The 21,641-nt window shown below is 44.6% G+C and overlaps 1 pseudogene; it reads left to right on the top strand.

Moving 5' to 3' along the window:
- Positions 1-10,244: 10,244 nt before the first annotated feature.
- On the top strand, positions 10,245-13,621 carry LOC109257958 (26S proteasome regulatory subunit 4-like; annotated as a pseudogene).
- Positions 13,622-21,641: the final 8,020 nt, after the last annotated feature.

Below are 21,641 nucleotides of genomic sequence, written 5' to 3'. Positions count from 1 at the left end.
TCACTAAGTGTAGGAGGCTTAGAGGGAAAGGGCATAAAGGGACTAGCCAAGGTATTTCTAACATAGAGTTGGTGAAAAGGGTTAGAAAGTTCTCCTTCACAGTAATTTCCTAGCCACCCAACAAGACTAAGATTTCACCATGTGTGATGACATGTTAAATTCTTATTAAATGATTTTTTTAACTGTATCACTGAAATCATTTCTGAACCAGCTTATTTCCAATCAACCTCCTCTAATTATAGCCTCTAAATTACTGCTAGGGTGGGAGAGGGGAAAGTGGGTGATGGACATTGAGGAGGGGACCTATTAGGATGAGCACTGGGTATTGTATGGAACCAATTTGAAAATTAATTAATTAATTAATTAATTACTGCCAGAATAATCTCTACAAATAGATGTGATCATATTGTATTGGGTTTTGGTGAGGCATGGGAGGTTTCAATCATCACACTCTTGGCCCCCACTTTAGCCTTGTATTTCACTGCTACCACTACCCCCAACTCTTTCATACCAATCAACATTCTAACCCATACACACAGACTGACTCACCTGGAAGCATCACATTCTTACTTTACCTGTGACCTTTATCAAAGTTATCCTCTTTGCTTCCATCACATTAAATGGAAATTGCAGTCTGGAGGGTACTTTCCTCCCTCAGCATTATCACGTGATTCCTGTGGGACCTATGATCACAAGACTCATTCCTTCTAGATATAGGAATGGGCATGTGACTCAGGCTCAGTCAATCAGAGAAGTATGTTTCCCCTGGAAATAACATTGGGCCAGGTATGGCCAAGTGATCCAAATAAGGAAAATCAGAGCCTTGCCTTTTGATGTTATTAAATGAAGAGAAGTATGTCTTATCTCTTCTGTCAGATAGAATAATGTACACCAAGGGCTGCCAAAAGCCATCCTTTCCCCCCTGCCTCCAAGGTGGAGTGATCATTAGCTGGAGAAACTAAAGTGGAAAAGTTAGCAGGAGAGAGAGAGAGAGAGAGAGAGAGAGAGAAGGAATGACAGACCTCATTTTCATCCCTAGATCTGGTGAATGTAGAATATGTTAACAAATTATCTGACACTTCTCCCTTCAACAGGTGGAGCCCAACTCCCCTCTCCTTGTGTATGAGCCAGATTTAGTGTCTTGTTTCTGATGAATCAACTGAATGGGATTGAAATTACAGAACATGACTTTGAGTATAGGTCTTAAAGGCATTGGTGGCTTCTATCCTGCTCCCTCTTGGATCATTTGCTGTGGGAGAAGCCAGCTGCAATATCAGAAGACATTCAAGCACCCCTCTAGGAAGGCCCACATGGTGAGAAATTGAGGCCTCCTGCCAACAGCCAGAGAGGAACTGAAGGCCTTTGCCCATAGCATGAGAGTGAGCCATCTTGGAAGTGGATCTTGCAGCTGTAGTCAAGCCTTCAGATGCCCCAGCCAATGTCTTATCTGCAACCTCACGAGAGGCTCTGAGCCAAAACCACACAGCTAAGCTGTTCCCAAAATCCTAACCCTCAGAAACTGTGAGACAATAAATGTGTGTTGTTTTAAGTCACAAAGTGTTGTGGTAATTTCTTTCTCAACACTAGGTAATTAATACATGAAGCATCTCCAGCTCTACCTTAGACATCCTATACCATACTTTTTTCTGTAGTTGGGATTCTATCTTTCACATCTCAAATCCCCCTATTTACAGTATCATCTTTCTCTGCCCTCCCAACTTCTTCACCAGGCTAAGTCCCTACTATGTTCAGATCCTTACTGAGTATCACCTCCTCTGGGAAAACTTACCTATACTGCTCCCCATGCTCTACCTCTCCAAGCTAGGTGAGGATTCCTTCTCTGAGTCCCCCGTGCTTCCTTCCATTCAACACAGCCATTGTCATCTATGTGGGTATCCCCAAGTAGATTCTGGGCTCCTGGAGGCAGAAACTACTGCATTCCCATTACCAAGAAGAGTTTTCCCACATCAAGATCCTCAGTCAATGTAGTAGACACTGTCACTGCCCCACTCAGGTACCTTTACTGCCCAGTATGGTGCACAACTTGTGCCAGACTTCCCAAGACTTTCCAGGTTTGGGCACCAAGAATCCCACATCTGGGAAACTCCTCAATTCTGGGCAAATCAAAATGGCTGGTCACCCTCAAGTGTCATTTACACCAGCTTCAAGAGCTGGTACCAAAAGCTTACTTATGTGACCATCTCCAGTGAATGGCCTTTGGCTGACAGCAGCTGCTTTGTCCAGAGGCACTAGGAGATTACACCACATGCAGGGGCACAGTAACTGGCTGATACAGGGGTATGAACACAGAGCTCTCTTGCCTCAAGATAGGGCAACTCTGTGAAGCTGTTTATGTTCCAGAGCCCCCAAAGTGTTTTAGGCCAAGGCAAGACTACACCTGACACACCACATCATTGCTCATTCCTTTCCTCTGCCTATCCTGCTTCCCCCACTTCCTTGTATGATTCTCCTGAGAGCATTCCCTCAATACATCACATATGTCCAATCCCTGCATCAGGCTCTGCTTCAAGGAACACAAACTAAGACGGTAATGGTTGTTGAATGAATAAAGAGAATCTTAGTCACTTAACATCTCTGAGCCTCAGTTTCCTGACCTATAAACAGAGATAGTAATACTCAACTTACAGACCTACCATGAGAAGTAAAGGAAGGTCTCTTTGCAAAGTACTTGGAGCTGTGCCTGCCCTCATGAAGAGTTATTCAATAGCAACTCTTAAGCAACCTTCCCCATGTGAAAGTCCACTGCATGGGTGGTCCCCCCACTCTGCCCTTTGTTAAGCCAGTCCCTTCCCTTTGCCCACAGTGAACTACAGCTTTCCTGAGTCTAACCCAATCCACAGGAGATTGAGGTTGTTCCTGAATTTAAAGGAGGTGCTGTCTCTGAAAAAAGCTAGACAGGTAGACAGGGAGTGACTGTCAGGCCATCTGATAGCAGGTTTAGGTTGAAAGCTGTTTTGGTTGAAACACATCTCATTTGTTCCTTGAAGATAAAGTGAGCCTGCCAAGAACCTACTAGCAGGGAAGTGTAAGTTCCATCTTGGAGAGAGGAGATGCCCAGACTTTTCCCACTTTAAACTTCTCCAAGTTTATTGCCTCTGTTGGTAAAGAGACATAGGATGTACCCAGGATCCTGGTGACAGCAGCAGGCTGCATGTAGAGTAGTGGATGGAACCCAGCCCCCACCCGGCTGCCCCAGAGGCACCTGCCTGCCAGACTATGGACCTGTGGTTTGCCTCCCTGGGAAAATCCATTCTGATTGGATGTTTAACAGAGGAAGACCCCTGCCCTTGCTCTGGACCACAGGACTCTGAAGAGATGGACAATGGGCTCTGGTTATGGCCCTTCAGGGGAAATTGCCACTCCTCCACCACCTAAAAGTGTGTGGCAGGTCTCTGGTGCTAACTCGTGAGATGGGGGAAGAAGTAGCCCCAGAAAAATGCTTAGGTCCCAGATAAAAGAGACCCCACTCAGAATCAAGCAGAAATGGACACAAACCTGGCCCTGTTCTATTGGCTCTCTGACCTTGGGTGAAGTCACATCTCCATATCTCTGAGCCTTCGTTTACTCATCTATAAAGTGGGTACAATCAACTCTGCTTCAAAGGCTGTGGTGAAGATGAGCAAATGCCACAGCTATGGAGCACTGAGCTCACCAAAGGCACTCATGATGCAGAAGCCATGCCCTCCTTGAGCCTGACAGCTGAGCCAGGGCATTCAGGCTGCATTTTCAATCCACATGGTCTAACTTCAGAATCCCCCAAGCTATCCCCCTGCCCATCCCCTTCCCTCATCCACATGTGCAAGGCTTCAGGCAACAATGGACCCTAACCCCAGTAAAACCTGAGATAATATGGACCTCATATTTTAAAAGGGGAATCCAGATAGCTTAATATCTAACCCAAGGAAATAAATTTGTCCATGACAGAATTTCCACACAATAATAAATGTTGGATCTTGATGGTTACCATTATTTATTACTGCTTAACAAACAAATGCAAAATATAAGTGCTTGAAACAAAACTCCCTATATATGTGTGTGTGTGTGTATATATATATGTATATATATATATATATATATATATATATATATATAATATATTATAATATATACTATATATATAATTATCTTCTTGGTTCTAAGGGTTGACTGCAGGGGCGCCTGGGTGGCTCAGTCGGCTGGGCGGCCGACTTCGGCTCAGGTCATGATCTCGCGGTCAGTGAGTTTGAGCCCCGCGTCGGGCTCTGTGCTGACAGCTCAGAGCCTGGAGCCTGTTTCGGATTCTGTGTCTCCCTCTCTCTGACCCTCCCCCGTTCATGCTCTGTCTCTCTCTGTCTCAAAAATAAATAAACGTTAAGGGTTGACTGCATAGCTCTCACTTGGGGTCTCTCACACAGTGGCTAGGGTTAGAGCCATCTGAAGGCTTAACTATGCCAGATGTACAAGATAACTCATTCACATGGCTGACAGTTGATGCTGGCTTTGCCTAGGAGTTCAGCTGGAGCTGTCATCTGGAGCAACTACATATATATCCTCTCCATACAATGATGGCAGCTGGGTTCTGAGAGCCTGCAACCCAAGAGCAAGCCCTTCAGGAGGCCCAAGGGAAGCCGCAAGTCTCTGGCTTCTGGTAACCTAGCCTTAGAAATCACACGGTCCCACTTCCACTGCACTCTGCTAGTCAAGTGCCAGTCACACCCAGCCCAGATTCTAGATGTGGATGTCAGGAGGTCTTACTCATGGGAAGCCATCTTTGAAGACCAATTACCACGGAAATAAATGTTAAGGATGAGAAGAGGAAGATCAGCATTTATGAAGTGCCTGCTGTGTGCCAGGCCTTTAAACAATAGCACCTTATATAGTCCTCACAACAATCCAGAAAGGTGATCTTGCCCCCATTTTAAAGAAAAGGCAACAGAGGTTCAGAGAGGTTATTTGTTTATCCAGGGTCACAAAACCACAGAGTGGCCAGGCCAGAGTTTGAACTCAAGTCTGTGGGCTTCCAAGCCTGTGGCTCTCCTCAGATCAGCCTGGGCTATGGAGATTGCCCAGGCAACCATTTCTGGCCTTCTGCCTCAAGAAACTGAAGATTTCACATGCAGATAATTCTCCTTTCCACATGAACAAGTTGCCCTTTCATTGGAAGGGAAAATGACTTCTGGCTTCATCTGGGAAAGCCCCCAGCTCTGTGCTCTGCCCATGGAGACAGAGAGGCCCATCCATCATTGAGACCTGACTCGCCTGGCCCCTTATTGCTGCATTAGCTCAGACCCCGAGGTCAGCCAGGAGGACAGACAGCCCTGCTGCTGGCTCCTCCCCAACTTTCCTCCTCCCCCTCCCACTCTGAGTCCCCATTTCTCTGTGGATCTCCCAGTCTTCTCTGCTGACTGGCTTCACTAAGGTTCCCTGACTTTCATAGACATAAACCAGAGCTGGGTCATTAAGCCTGAATCTTTTGAAATCCCGGAGATTCATAATCGAATATTATGTCTGTCGTGGGTAAGGAGGGAAATATACATGACCTGGCATTATAGATTCAAAGCCTCTGGGAATATGAAACCCCCTGGGAGGATGGGGTTAACTCCAAGGGACCCCAGAGTCTGAAGACCAGAATATGCTGTAACTCTTTGCCAAGTATTCCTGTGTAACTGGCTATGAGTAAGGCCTGTGGGGGACCCAAGAGAAGAGTCAAGAGCCTTGCCTCCAAGATCTTTGAGTTCAGCAGAGTCTTGACATACAGATATCCGTTGATAAGTGCATGAAAGAATGAATGAGTGAATGAACCTTATATAGCACAATAGCAGATTTTAAAGGAGCATAGGAGAGGCACCTGGATGGCTCAGTCAGTTGAGTGTCCGACTTTGACTCACGTCATGATCTCACAGTTCGTGATTTTGAGCCCTGCATCAAGCTCTCTGCTGTCAGCACAGAGCCTGCTTCAGATCCTCTCTCCCCCATTCCCTCCGCCATTCCCCAACTCATGTGTGCGCTCTCTCTCTCTCTCAAAAATAAACATTTTAAAAAATAAAAATATTAAAAAAAAAATAAATGAATATAGGAAACACCCCTGGGACGTATTATGGTAGGGGAAAAAAAAAACTAATTCTATTCATTTCAATTCGAGCAGCTAGTTTATGTCTCCACCATTAGAATGTTCTTACCGACTTAATGGTTCAAAGTGCAGAAAAGATGGTGGTGGCCAGAAGCTGAGCAAGCCAGCTCTGCCCAAGTGAGCTTGCACATGGGCCACGGGTAGAGAGGGACCCACTGCCTTTGGACACAGGATGTGATAGAGAAGCATGCCTACAGGCCCTCTAAGACATAGTGGCCCTGACCCTACCTACTAACATGACCCCTCTGACCCAGGTGCTAATTAATCACACTAGCAGAGGAAATCAAAGCAGGATGGAGAGTGGGTTTGAAATGTCCCTCCTCAATACCTCCCTAATAGACAAAGGCTGAAATATGAGAAGAATGTGAGAGCTTTCCCTATCCCCTGTGCACAGAAGTGACAGCCAAACCAGGAAGTACCGCAATGCCAAGGACTATTCACAAAGGCACCCCTCCTTGGGTAGAGACCGCGGGGCATGTGCCTGAGCTAAATGGTCTACCTGTGGGTGTAAAGTCATCAGTATCCTCAAGCAGTGTTCCCCTCCTTGGGTTTGAGTCCATGTTCCTGGAACCCATAGGAAAGGCCTAATGGAGAAGAAAGGATGCACATCCTTCCATGGGCTCATTTGTAATTCTGGTTCCAGGAATTACTCTGTTTTCCCCAAATTAGGACACTAATGCCCTTGCCTCTTGCCCTGGATGGCAGGGCCCTGGGAAAATAAAATTACCCTTCCCAGCCTGTTTCTCCCAAGAACACAGAGCACCTTCCTAACTATAAGAACACATGTGCTCATATTATCCCTATTTTATGCTAAAATTAAGCTGTTCTCGTTCACTTGCCTCATCCTCTTGATGAGATATTGAGCTAAATAAAGGCTCCTCCCAGGCCTTAAAGCCATGATTTTTATGTCAGAGTGATGGAGTGAAGTTAAAATGGATTCACCCATAGAGAATTACCTATAATTTTTTCCATTAGTGCTATTCTCTGCTACTTCAATCCCAGGAATCATTATGCTTCACCAGTACTGGTCTCAGTCCCTGCTCCTCCACTGTGTCACCTTGGGCAAGTTGCTTCACAGCTCTGAGGCTCCCCTCCTCGGGTGAACATGGGGCTGAAGTTAGCTGACTCATGATGTCACTACAAAGATCAAATGAGATAATGTCTGCAAAGCACCTAGTTCACAATGTACTCAGAAGATGCTCAGAAAATGTTAATTCTCTTCTAGTCCCTCCAGCATTCCCTGCTGGGAAAGAAATCCCCACAGGAACATTCTCAACCTTGCTATAGGAGTAAGATTTCTTCTGTTCCATCCATGACTGGCTGTTCACATCTCTTCCCAACCCTGCATTCAATGACCTCATATGGGCAGTCTGAGATCGGCCGTAGCAGGAGGATTTATACTACAGTAATCAGCAGTGCCAAAAATCAAAGCCCCATCCCCCTGGAGCCAGTTTAGCAGCACACCCCCGCTAGCAGGCTACACTTCTCCACCATCCTACCCATCCAGGTCCACCAGGGTGCACAGAGGCAAGAGGCTAGACATTATGGGGAACAATAGGCCTAAAGCACAGCTTCCTCTGTACTAAACAGTTTTTCAACAGCTTACATGGGGCACCCAGAGGCCCACTGATAGCCAGCTGCCATTGATTTTTCCAAGAGGAAAAACCAGCAAAAAGAACATGTGCTCAGAGGCCAGTCAATCTTTTATCGGATCAGATGAACCCAAGTGAAAAAGAACTGCCAAAAAGCTTTTGACCAGGACAGCATAATAGGGACTGTTTCTGAAATAAAACCACTTTGTTGTTCAAATGTACTAAGTTGACAGGTTCTTTTCTCTCCATGAACTGAAAAAAAAAATTTTCTAAAGAAAATTTAAAAACAGGTAACTCGTGAGGAAATTGCAAAAAAATTCAAGGCCACAGATTGTTTATAATAATAACTCATACACATATCTGGCCTTTATTGCTCACCAGGCCTTGTTTTTAGCACTTTACAAAAATTAACTCAGTAAATCCTCATGATAACCCTGTGAGATACTAGCATTATCCCCATTTTATAGATGAAGAAACTGAGGCAAAGAGAGAAACTCTGTGAATTCGAGATCTACAGCCTTTGACAAGGTAACCCCTGACAGGCTTTGCTGAGCCTTTTGTTGAAGGAAGGGGAGGGGGGATGAGAGGGGCGGCCCTAGCATGCTTGTGGCCTCCCTAAATCGTTCCCTTTCTGTAGCAATCTTCTCTGCCTGGACCACCATCCTCCTCTGCAGTCTGGCAAACTCCCATTCATCTTTGCTTTACATTTTGTGGGCTGTGGCATAAGGAGGTGTGCTTTCCCTCTTTTGGCCTTCTTTCCTTCCCACTTACTCCTTCCTGGAGAACAGATAAGTATCACAATATCCCATCAAAGTAATGCTAGAAAATGCCACTGACACTAGGAAGAAAAAGGTTTGCTTGTCTTGTGGGGTTCCCTGGAAGGCCCTGAATGCTCTGTATTTCCTGCAAGTTACACAACTCAAAGTTTTCCAGCAGCACTTCCAGGAAGGGTGTGATGCTATAGAAGACGGCAAAAAAGAAGGAAAGTCTGAGGCAGGAGGGAACCCCTGAACACCCACTGTGACAAACCTGAGAGACTCATCAGTGACTCCATAAGGACAGTGGGGACAGATTTTGCATCAATGCCCTCAAACCCTGAGTGTGAGCTTCATCTGCTAACACAAAGACTCATGGGTGTCGTGACATAGCTGAGCGGTTACAAACAAATCCATCCAAACCCGGATGTAAAGTGAAATGTGAAAATCAAGAATGTATTAAAGATTATTTATGTAAAAAGAAAAAAAAACTATGGAAGGATCAAGGAATATTAAAGAATATAAAACTTTAATAAGTCACCCAAGCATTGATTTTTACGTGAATAGGGAAATTAATCTAAAAGAATAAGAAAATGGAAAAATCAATATTCAATGATCATGCCTAAAAGCTATATTTTAAATACTGAGCCATAAATCAAGAAAAAATGGAATAAATAATCTCATTTGGGCTTTTACTTGATGACTATGCTATTTTCATGAAATCAGTAATATCACTTAAGAATCAAATTTTGGAACAATTATATATCAAAATTGTATTGGGATTGTTCCTATAAAAATATATGTCTCTGCTACTTCTTTTCACTTTTTTTTCACATTAAAAAATACAGTATTCTTTCATTTGAAAAAAATTAAGTCCCTATTTAATCTTGCCCTGGTTCCCAGGAGAATTATAGGACTTTCAGACTCATTTCTTCATTCACATACACATAGTGTTTTCCACATAATAGGAATCATACTCTATATATTATTCTGTGACTTAATGTCTTAAAAAATCTCCCTGTCAATACGCACAGATTGACAGAAGTTTTATTCGCCATTACATTGCATTCCATGATGCAATCATTCCCTATTGAAGAACCATTAAATGGCTTCCAATTCTCTAGTAACATAAACTATTGCAATGAACCTTGTGCTCATTTAAGTATTGCCAGAGGAGACTTTCCTAAACATGGAATTGCTAGGTCAAAAGGCGTGATATGGTAGATACTGCCAAATCTCTTTCCAATAATGAGGTTGCAACAAATCTCACACTAACAGTGAATGTGGATTATTGAATCTGTAAAATAATTTGAGGAGAATTGTCACCTTTAAGATATCATGTCCTCTCATCTAGAAACATGGTATGTATGTTGGTTATTTCAAACCTCTGTCACATAGTCTTTTGATGGGTTTATTCCTCAGCATTCAGACTTCCTAACTTGCTACCAGTTCTAACAGTTTCTCAATTGACTTCACTACATTTTATGTTAAAAATACCCACTTTTAGGAGTGCCTGGGTGGCTCAGCCAGTTAAGCTTCTGACTTTGGCTCAAGTCATGATCTCATGGTTTGTGGGTTTGAGCCTCGCAGGAGGCTTGGGCTCTGTGCTGACAGCTCAGAGCCTGGAGCCTGCTTTGGATTCTGTGTCTCCCTCTTTCTCTGCCCCTCCCCCACTCTCACTCAGTCTCTGCCTCTCAAAACAATGAATAAACATTTTTAAAAAATTGAAAGACTTCCAGCAGCAGCATTTAGAGCAGCCAAAGCAAGATGGGTCAAAGTCAGAGTGGTGATCATGGCCCTGGAGGTGGCAAGAGGATGACAAGGACAAGAATAAGAAATACAAACCTCCTGCACCAACTAGAGTGGGGAAAAAGAAGAAAACAAAGGGACCAGATGCTGCCAGCAAGCTGCCACTGGTGACACCTCACAGTCAGTGCCTGTTAAAATTACCAAAGTTTGGGGCGCCTGGGTGGCTCAGTCAGTTGGGCGGCCGACTTCGGTTCAGGTCATGATCTCACGGTCCGTGGGTTCGAGCCCCGTGTCGGGCTCTGTGCTGACTGCTCAGAGCCTGGAGCCTGGTTCAGATTCTGTGTCTCCCTCTCGCTGACCCTCCCCTGTTCATGCTCTGTCTCTCTCTGTCTCAAAAATAAATAAAACGTTAAAAAAAAAATTTAAATAAAAAAAAAATAAAAAAATAAAAAAAATTACCAAAGTTAGAGAGAATTAAAGACTATCTTCTCATGGAGGAAGAATTCGTTAGAAACCAGGAACAAATGAAGCCTTTAGAAGAAAAGCAAGAGGAGGAAAGATCAAAGGTGGATGATCTAAGGAGGACCCCAATGTCAGTAGGAATGTTGGAAGAGATCATTGATGACAATCATGCCATTATGTCCACACCTGTGGGCTCAGAACTCTACATCAACATTCTTTCCTTTGTAGACAAGGATCTGCTGGAACCAGGCTGCTCAGTCCTGCTCAGACACAAGGTTCATGCTGTCATAGAGGTGTTCAGGGATGACACAGAGACCTTGGTCACAGCAATGAAGGTAGAGAAGACCTCCCAGGAAATCTATGCAGATATGGGGGGTTGGACAACCAAATTCAGGAAATTAAGGAATCTGTGGAGCTTCTTCTCACTCATCCTGAATATTATGAAAACATGGATATAAAGCTCCAAAGGGGTCATTCTCTATGGTCCACCTGGCACAGGTAAAACCTTATTAGCCAAAGCAGTAGAAACCAAACCACAGCCAGTTTCTTGTCTTTAAAAAAATTTTTTAATGTGTATTAATTGAGAGAGGAGAGAGAGAAAGAGAGCACGAGAAGGGGAGGGACAGAGAAAGAGAGGGAGACACAGAATCCAAAGCAGTCTCCCACAGCCCAGTGAAGAGAAATTCTGTATGGCTCTCTAAAGCCAACGAACTTTGGAGCCACTCTAGAAAAATAACCCAGAAAACTACTAGACAATCAAGGCTACCGCCTAGTCAGTCAAATGCATACACTTTAGACCTGCATAAAGGAAGCCAACTCACAATACTCTCATGAAATCAGCAAAGTGCAAAGACGTCCCTGAGGACTCAGCCTGCCTTGTCACACCTGCCTACTCTCCCCAGGTGCTCAGATTTCTCACATTTCAATCCTTTTGTTCTTCTCTACCATGGCAATAGACTCTCAGGAGAAAGGGCTATCAAGAATTTACTCTGTCAAAGGTTTGAAACCTTAACTTAGTTTTTAATAGTAAGATGAAAGACTTCTCCTCTGCAGAAGGAATTTCCAGCATCAGAGACAAACCGGGGGCTTCCTACAGCTCATGCAAGCAAATAGTGAGGCCCTTTTCTCTTTTTTCTCACAAGGGAAATGTTCAGTGTCAACCAGAGATTTCTTTCCCCAGAAATGTATTTCCATTTCAGGCATCTTCAGCTGAATGAAGATTCTGCTAAAGATTTGTCTTCCCCCCTCCATCTCTTGTTGCTGCCAACACCTGCTATGCTTGCTTAACAACCCATGGCATCTGGGACTCCAGCTGTAGGAGTGGCAGCCTTGGGGAGCCAAGGTAAAGAGGACAGGTGTAAAGCAAGGTCCGAAAGACTTTGTGACCCAAATCCAAAATCTGGACTCTCCTTGCCTTACAGGGGCCCCATCAGTGGCTTTCTGCCTGCCTGTTGGCCTCATCCCCAGCCATGAAGGCAGGAGGGAAGAGCCAAAGTGCACCCAACCCCCTGCCACTTCCAGGCACCCATCCTCCTTCCATATGGCTCTTAACTCATTCCTTGACAGGTTTGATAGATCATGGACAATGTTGAGAGACTGCAAAACACTTTAAATTCAAGGAAAATAAGAACTAATAGCAATATTTGGGAGACCAAAACAGGCCAGAGAGGAAAATAATTCAGGGCAGGGAAGTCTCCCAGGTGACCTCTAAATCATACCAAATAGGCAATGATATCTCTTCTTTGTATGTGTTCTACTGGGCAAATACATTGTCCTTCAAGCCTTGTCTGTTTTTACTGAAGTACAATTGAGGGATTCACTTCAATCAAGGTTCCCAAGATGCACTGCTTCTGGCCACCCACCAGATGACTCCTCCAGGCACATTGCTCTCCATGCCCTTGAGCCCTTCCAGAGTCAGATCTGTGTAGCTATGCATGGCCTCAGGATATGAGTCGTTAGGAGTCTCATAAGGACTGTGGGACTTGGCACCTATGGTAGGGGTTTGGGTTTTCCAAACCCAGCCAACCCTGCAAAGATTGTCTGGCACTAATTTAGAAACTTTAGCAGGTGACTTTATCTTCCTAAACCTTACTTTTCCCATGGGAAACCTGGGAATAATGCCTCTTAGAGATTTTGAAAAACTATTGAAATACATATGTAAAATGCATACCACAGTGACTATTATATATCAGGCACTCAACAAATGTACCTATTCTTATTGTTATTTACAGTAATATTAATACAAATTCATGCTGCTAATTTATAGATTATGATCTAAAATCATAATCTACAGCTATCTGAGAAGAGTAATGACCCACAAAACTCTCTTTTTATGTGTTGCTATTAAACATCTCCCAGCCCTTTGAATATGGAGCAATGTTTTACTTTGTTTGCTCTTCAACACTCACAAATATCTACCAAGTTCTTGCTGTGTGCAGGAAACACAACAAGCTCAAAGTATTGAGCTTGCCCTCAAAGGAATTACCACCTCAGTGAGGAATCGAGAAACAACAGTACTGAAAAAGGTGGATCACACTCACATCCCTCAGTGCTCACTGGGTCAAAAGCATTTCCAGAATTCAGAGGTCTTTGTCCTTGGGACAGGAGATGGCACAAAAAATAACCTCCTTGGAACTGGACCTTGAAGAAAGGGTAGGTTATGAATATGTGGAGAATGGTAGAGGTGTCCTACATCAAGACCTTGGTGCAAACAGAAGAATTCTTGGGAATTTATGAGGGAGACATTTTCTCTATTTGTCCTTAGCTCCTTTTCTGTCAGACACCAAGATGGCACAGGGGCTGGGGTGCCTGGTGAGCTCCACAGTTCTGTAAATCGGCACCGCAGTGAGCTGTGTGAGAAGCTCAGTCTGCAAGCTGATTTGCCAATTTGTGCAGAAACTACTACTCCTTCCAACATGCCTAGCCCTTCTTAGCCAGCTGAGTGAAGGAAATGTCTTGGAATTTGCTTTCTGAAACAGATTTTCTCAATTCTCAATTCAAATTAGCTACAGTGGTGTTGTTAATCCCCTTGTTATGGGATTAGAATGTATTACTGCATTGAGATTAGAACCTGACAGATATGTTGGAGGAGTTTGGATTCAACTCAAAGTTCCAAGCATGTGGGCTCCCCAACAGGCTCTGTGGTCTTTGGCTGGAACAATGGCGCCACCTAGTGGCCAAAAGGGTCTCCATTTGGAAGGGTTTCTTTTTGGGCACGTTTCAACTCTTGAGGCCTTCTGTGTGCTGGGGCCAGAAATGCAAGGATGACTAAAGTAAGCTAACTCTTCCCTCAATGGGGCTTGCAGGTTGGGGCTTACTAGTCCAGATCCCATAGGCTCTATCAAATTCAGCCCCAGGGACTGCCTGGTGGGCAGCATGAGCTAGCCTGTCTGAACCCCAGAGCTGACTTTGAGGTACATGTCTACAGAGTAGGACTTCAGCATTTATAAAGTGGCCTCTTGGATCCACCTACTCTCTAGTGCCTTAATTCCCTTTCACAGTTGAGAAAACCTGTTTCTATGCCTACACATTTATTCAGCACATATTTACCATTTGCTTCTATGAACCACACACTATATTTAGGACTAAGACATAGAAATGTTTAAAGACCAACCCCTACCTTTCACACATGGGCAAAGAGATAAAGACATGCCCTCCCACTATCCCCTGCAAGAAACTTGGAGCCCTCTTCCAGGCTACCAAAGCCCTGCATCACCTTAGCCCTGCATCACTTTCCATCCCACGTCACCGAAACAACACTGCCTCTGCCCCACTCTTTGCTGTTCCTTTCTGGGCCCAGCCCTACCACCATGCCTTTTCATGGCTCTCCACCTGGAGGAAATTATCTTTCCTCTCTCTTCAAGGATGGTTGTGCTGAAGACTCTGGGCAGGGAAGACCAACCTACCACAGTCAGAAAAAAATGACTTCCAACAGCACATACTGACATGAGCAGCTGCAAATAGGCTGCAACTCCAGGTGGACCTGTGGAGAACAGAGACAGCAGCCCCAGGGACAGAGATAGAGAAGGGGGTGTCCCACAGACTAAGGCTCTAGTTCCACTCAGGGACTATAGAGGGGTTGGGAATAACAAGAGGGTTTGCATCCAGCAGCTACTAACCATGAGAAAATGGAAGGACTGTGTGTTTTACTCTGAAACTCAAGAGGGGATAAGAAAGGGAGAGAGGGGCAGATGGTAAGGGGTGAGGGGACTCTGTGGGGTGAAGAATGAGTGGAAATGTCCCTGGATATGATGACCACAGATAGTTCAAGTGTAGGAGTGGCTAATGTCAAACCCTAGACTATCTGTGTCACTGGATGGAAACCCATCTTCTACGTACCTCCAAATCCTCCAGGAAGGCAACTACATTCACATTAGCGTGAATAGGTTTGATTTAAAGTCTGACATTACCTAAGAAATGTGTTTCCATGTCCATGTCAATGTTGTGCCGCATGGAGAAAGTATTCAGAGGCCCAAGAACCTGAGTGACAAGGAGACAATGGGCACATAAGCCCCCTGGAAATGCACAACATCCTGAGGAGGGCTATGAGCTCCCACAAAGCCTGGAACACATTCTAAGCCAATCCAAGGTCCTAGAAGCCAAGAATCCTAGAAGATATCAGATTCACCCATATTATTTGTACAACCTTTCTCAGATGCAGACATTCTGGGCCCGTTTTCCTGTCTATCATTTCTGCTTTATCCTTGCTGACAACCTCATCTCGAGATGTGTTGCTATGTGAAGGGACTAGCGTGGTGTTATGAAATCAATAAAGGCTTTAGAACAAGAAATATGGGGATGCCAGTCCTGTTTCCATTCATCCTGTCTACATGGCCTTAGCAAATTTCTCAACCTGTATGAGCCTCAATTCCACTTCTGTAAGATGGGGTTGCTAGAAGGCTGAGAGGTAATGTACAGAAGCAATGTTTTTGATGGACAGCAGTTTCATCATTGTGGCTGGAAGCTCCTGGTTTATGGTGAATACTACCTAGTGAGGATCCAGTCCAAGGAGGGAAAAGGGGACTGGGTTTGGAGGAAGAGGTGATGTCCCCAAAATTAAATCAACAGTACAAGGTCTAAGAATGAGGTGGCAAGCATCTAGGTAGGTCTGGTCACAGCTCCACATGGAATCAGAAATACATGATCTCTGTCCTTCATAATCCCCTTTTCATAAGTATGTATTTACGGGTTTCATTGTCAGAATTTGAATTTCAACATGGCAGAAGTCACTGAGCTTGTTATCCATTTATGGCATGAATCTGAGCTCTCCCTAGCAATGTAATGCCTTTCTAGAAATTGAGCCTTCCTCCGCCACCCATATGGTTGCAGCAGAAGTTTGGTGTGATGATACAACCCACCCCCTACCTACCATGGACTGGTCTAGGGAAGGGCATTGCATTTGGGGAAGAGGTCAGACTCTTTCTGGGTATCTGATGGTGGTGACCATGAGACCACCATGAGAACTGGGAAAGAAGAAGGCTGGGCCACAGCAAGACAGAAGAACGAAGAGCAACATGAATAAATGACACAAAGTAAAGATTCCCAGCTCAGGATAACACTCCAGGCCAGCTCTGGTCCCACTTCCTGGCTTTATCTCTAACACTGAATTCAGCAACACATCCTGACATTCTTGCAAGTTCTTTCTCACTTGAAGTAGATGGAGTGAGTTTCCACAGCCAACATCCAGAAGAGGCCCAACTCACATGCAAAGCAAGGTTTCATTTAGAGGAGAGGTGGGACAATGATGTTGAATGTGTGTCCCCCCAGATGATGAAAAGCTGCCCCCAAGCTCGGCAGTTTGAGAAAACCCACTCTGGGTATTGTACACCTGCAAAGCTGATGCTTCCCCCAGATGATAATTTCACTCAGACACAGCAGTAACATTTTACTATTTAATGGGCTGCTTGTAGAGATTTCCTTCCACAATGAGAACGTTTCCTATTACAGGAACAAAATGAAAAAGGAGTCATTCATTCCACATGAAAAACAGGGACTTTAAAAAATGGAAACACTGTCAATCATGCTGAATCACAAGCTGTGATTAGAGCCCCTAGACTTTTTCCCATTAGTGTGAACACATTTGATTTTAGCCTAACACTGAGCCTGTATTATAGAACATCTGATATATTCAGCTTTGAACATAATGCCAAACATGTCTTAAATGTAAAATACTTATCACCCAAGTTCAAGCAAATTTAGGTCTTTTATTCATGAAACAGTCACAGCACCTCATTTACAACCTTAACTCAAAACTAGGTCTTCCTAATCAGGGAAACGAAGATAAAGCTGGAGTCTATTATTGTTCTGCTGGTGCCTGAAGTATTGTCTGTGAAAGAGAAGCCAGACACTTCTGGAAAAGGCAAGTTTCTCTTCCCAGCCCACACTTCTGTGGCCAGCGATGGATTCATTTTGCCGTATCATTTCAAACAATGACAGAGCCCCCTGGGCTAGGTGCTGGAAATATAAGTAAGACATGGTCCCTGCCCTCAGGTATTCACCCCCTCGTGAAGGATGACCCTTAAAGAGAGGGACATTAACTTTAACCACGAGGCTGTGAACACACAGAGGAGAGGCATGGGATGGGAGGGGCTGCCAAGGAAAGCCTCCAAGGATGAGTAACAATAGTCCTCAGAAGAGGGGGAAGGTCTTCCAGGCCCAAGAGCAGCATGGGCAAGGGCACAAGAGTGAGGAGCCTAGCACACTGGGCATGTCTAGCAGGGCAGCTCTCCACCTGCCCACACTTACTCAGGGGCATGCAGTGACCTACGCCCAGCACTTGTGAGACCCAGTGGCTAAGGGGGCATTTCTGCCCTGAGAGGCAGGGGTGTCCTGAAGGGCAGGCAAGGCTGAAGACAAGAGAAGCAGACAAGAGCCTCGTGCTTCCTTAGTGATCTGATGAGCTTTCAGATATGCTTCTGGTCCAACTGGTGGGACAGCTAAAGAGGAGGTCAGAGGATATTCGTCCAATGTTCAGAAGAATTGAAGGGAGTGACCAGGTAATGTCTCAGCTCAAAACCTATCAGTTTTGACCCCTATGCAGCAGGTACCACTGCTGATTTCAGAGACAGCAGAGTCACCACTTCCTACGAGATCAGGGCATCTTCCCTGAATCCATTCCTCCTTTCGTACCCCTCCCCTAGCATTCATCAGCAATTCATCTCACCTCTACCTCCAAAGTGTTCCCCACCTTTGCCCACGTGTGTCTCCCATTCCAGGCTCCCTTTGCCTCCCGTTCCAGGCTACCATCAGCTTTCATTCGGACAACTGCATCAAATGGACATTGTATTCCATTATAAACAAAATCACAATGTTCCCCTCCTCAACACCCCCCCTCCAAAGATTTTTCTTCCCACTCAGAATAAGTCTAAGCTCTTTTCTGTGGCCTACAGGCCCTACCTGTTCAGGGCCCCAGCCCACCACAGTCCAGGCTCACCATAGAACACCCTGACATGCTCTCCAGGCTCAACCCCATCACCCTCCTTTCTGCACCCATCTGCCCTAGCTCTTTCCTCTGCCTAGAACATACTCATCACCTAACATTACTGCCTCAAGAATCCAACACAATGCCTCACTGTCTTCACACAACTCACCTCCATTTCCTTACTGTCTATTCTCCCAACCATGATACACCAAAGGCTCCCTTAGAGGAGGGTCTTGTAAACCTGCATCCTTCATGACTGTATTCCTAGAACAAGATTCATCTCATAAAGGGTGTTCAATGCACATTTGCTGAATGAACAATTCCATGCCTCTACCAGTACCCCTCAAAGCTTGGGGACTTGTGAAAACCATGTTTCCTGGAATGTGCCAGGCCAGGGAAGTGTTGTTCTTGTGGGGCCTGATCTGACACCAGGAAGGGGTTCATGTGCCTGAAGGACTCCCAAGCACTGAGATCAAAGGCCATCTTTCCTGTCTTAGCAGAGCCTTTGTGATAGCGCACTCAGACCTCTGCCACCATGCTGATCACTCTACTCCATAACTGGGCTATATTAGTCAGGGCTCTCCAGAGAAACAAAATCAACAGCAACAGGATAGCTCTCTTTTCTTTCTTTCTCTCTCTTTCTCTCTCTCTCTCTCTCTCTCTCTGAATGTCAGCTATTGTTGCCACTTGTTTTAGGAAACTCCAAGGAGGACAACCAAACCCTTCTACAAGGGTTTACACCACCAACCCACCCAAATCTCAGAGCTCATCCTCTCCCTCACTCACATACTCATTCAATGTATTTATTGAGCATCTGCTATGTATGCGGTCCTGTATGGGGCAAAACAACATAATCTGTGACCTCATATAGTTTATAGTTCAGTGGGAACATCAACTCTAAACAGATAAAGGTACGAAAATTTTCACTCAACCGTGGTACGTTCTGGGGAGAGAGAAACGTAGGGTATCTATTCATTTGTCCTCTAGATATTGACTGAGCAGTAAAACAGGCAAAACCTTATCCTAGGATAAGGTTATTGGAACATATACCAAGACAAAAGCAGGGAGGTAGGAGATGGTCCCCTGAGGAAATGTCACTCAAGCTGATACCTAAAGAACATGTAGGAGTTCACCTGACAAGAAGATGGGAAGAGCATGCTAGTCAGAGGAACACCATAATGGGGTCCTGGAGCAGGACATGGCTGCAAAAAGGGAAAATGAGTCCAGTGGGCCTGGAGCATGGGGTGGCATTGGAGGGCTGGAGCACGGTGCAGTGCAGCTGGACCAGGGGGCAGCCCCAAGGCTCACCAGGCTCTGTGGGCTCCACTGAGAGCTGCCGCTTCATCCTAAGGGCAGGAAGAAACTTCTGAGGAGCTTTAACCTGAGAGGTACTGTTCCCATCATTAACACTGCATGTTGCATTCTCCTCTTTATGAAAGTCTTAGAACAGGTCAAATTTCAGCATGCCATCGTTGAAAGACAATGTCAGGTATTCATATTTGAGGTATGATGCACTGCATACCTCTGTGCCTTTTAACACGCTGTTCCCCCTGCTTTGTGTTTTGTTCTTTTCTTCCTTGTAAACCCCTATTCACACTTCAAAATTCAGTCTGGCCATTGCCTCATCTGTAAAGCAATCTGATTTCCCAAGGTTTAGATAGCAACTTTTGCTCACTTCCAAATAACAATCGACTCAGAGTATCGGTCTTTACCAGGGACAGTCCCAAACTGTTTGTTACCCATAAACATGAGGCAAGTACAGAAAGTGAGAATAAGCATTTAGAAACTTTCAGAGCAATTACACACAACAATTTTATGGCTGTTAAATCTAATAAAAAAAATAGGGCTTGGATTTTGTGTCTTTTATTTCATTTTTTCTAATGATTCATTTTTATTATATTTCATAAAAGTATTGATCCATGAAGGATTGAAATTTATTAAAAATGAGGGGAGAGGAGCTTGACCACAGTTTGAGAAACGCTTTCCAGAGTGCCTGCTGCTGAAGGCCATCCTCTTCACCCTCGTTCCTCTTCCCCATGTACCTGACCACTGCAAAATAATTCCTTCATTTAAGCCACACAACAGCCTTACAAGGAAAGCAAGTCCTAGCTTGCCTTCCCTTCCCTTTGGAAACGAGCTAACTGAAGCTAAGAGGGGGAAAGCAACATGCTGGTATGAGCTTCCTGTTGCTGCTGTAACAAAGTACCTCAAACTTTCTGGCTTCAAACTACACAAATGTATTCTCTTACAGTTCTGGAGGTCAGAGAGTCTAAATGGGTTTCACTGGGCTAAAATCAAGATGTCGGCAGACTCACACTCATTCAGAGGTTCTAAGAGGGAAATCCACTTCCTTGCCTTTTCCAGCAGCTCCAGGCCTCTTGCATTCCTTGGCTCCTGACTCCTTCGTCCATCTGCAGAGCCAGCAGCATAACATTTTCCAGTATTCTCATTCTCTATCTCCCTCCCTGCCTCACCTCTGCTTTCATCATTCCGTCTCCTTCTCGTCTCTCCTTGTAAGGACCCTTATGATTACATTGCACCCACCCAATCCAAGATCATCTCCCCATCTCACAATTCTTCGTGCAGTCCCATCAGCTAAGTGCCTTCTGCCATTTGAGATAGTGTATTCAAAGATTCCAGGAATTAGGACATGCATGCTTCAAGGGCCATTCCTCTATCTACCACAACGGCCAAATCACACTATTACCAGGGCAAATATTTCCGGGATTCAAACCCAGGTCTTGGTCTCAAAATCCATGTTTCCTCTTTTGTTTTGTTTCCCTGACCAGTCCCCTCCACCTTCATATGTATACATGAAGACACAGTAGCTGTGTCTTCATATATATATATATATATATATATATATATATACACACACACACACATATATATGTATACGTATATATGTATATACATGTATACATATGTATATATGTATATACATATGTATATATATATATACGGATATAGGTAGAAATACTTTGTTTTAAAGCATTAGGAAATTGAGAGCAAGCCGTCATCCTGCAGACAGACAGAGGATCCATACAATCGCATCTCCCTCAGCTGTGGAGGTAGCTGAGTCCCTGCGGACAGTCTGGCAAACACCAGGGGCTGCCCCATTGAAACTCCCACCCAGACAGAGCGTCGGGGCCCAGGAAGACCCGTGATAAGTCACCCAGAGGGCACACGCATATATCTCAGAAAAGACAGGATTTTCTCCAGCAAGGACGATGTTCCTTGGCAGTGTTGAATTTTTGTTCCCAGGCAGATAGATAAATAGATATGCGATTCTTATTAGCAAGAAGAATAACCTGCACAGTTTCTCCAGGAAGACATTAAGATAATCCAGCAGTGGCAATCCACTGCCAGCCCCAATCAATTCTTTGTAGTAAACTTGTATAAATCAAACACAGAAGACTCAGAATCCCTCAAGAGCTTGTTCTGTGATGTGTTGGCTGATGCAAATGCTGACACAATACACTGTGTGGGGTTGTTAAATCACAGTGTTTTCCTTGCCCCATCAATTCCAGCTT

Source organism: Panthera pardus, unplaced genomic scaffold (genome assembly GCF_024362965.1).
Source record: "Panthera pardus isolate Hobbes unplaced genomic scaffold, ASM2436296v1 HiC_scaffold_16, whole genome shotgun sequence".
In the NCBI taxonomy this organism is placed as follows: domain Eukaryota; kingdom Metazoa; phylum Chordata; class Mammalia; order Carnivora; family Felidae; genus Panthera; species Panthera pardus.
This window is presented reverse-complemented; position numbering and strand designations above follow the sequence as displayed.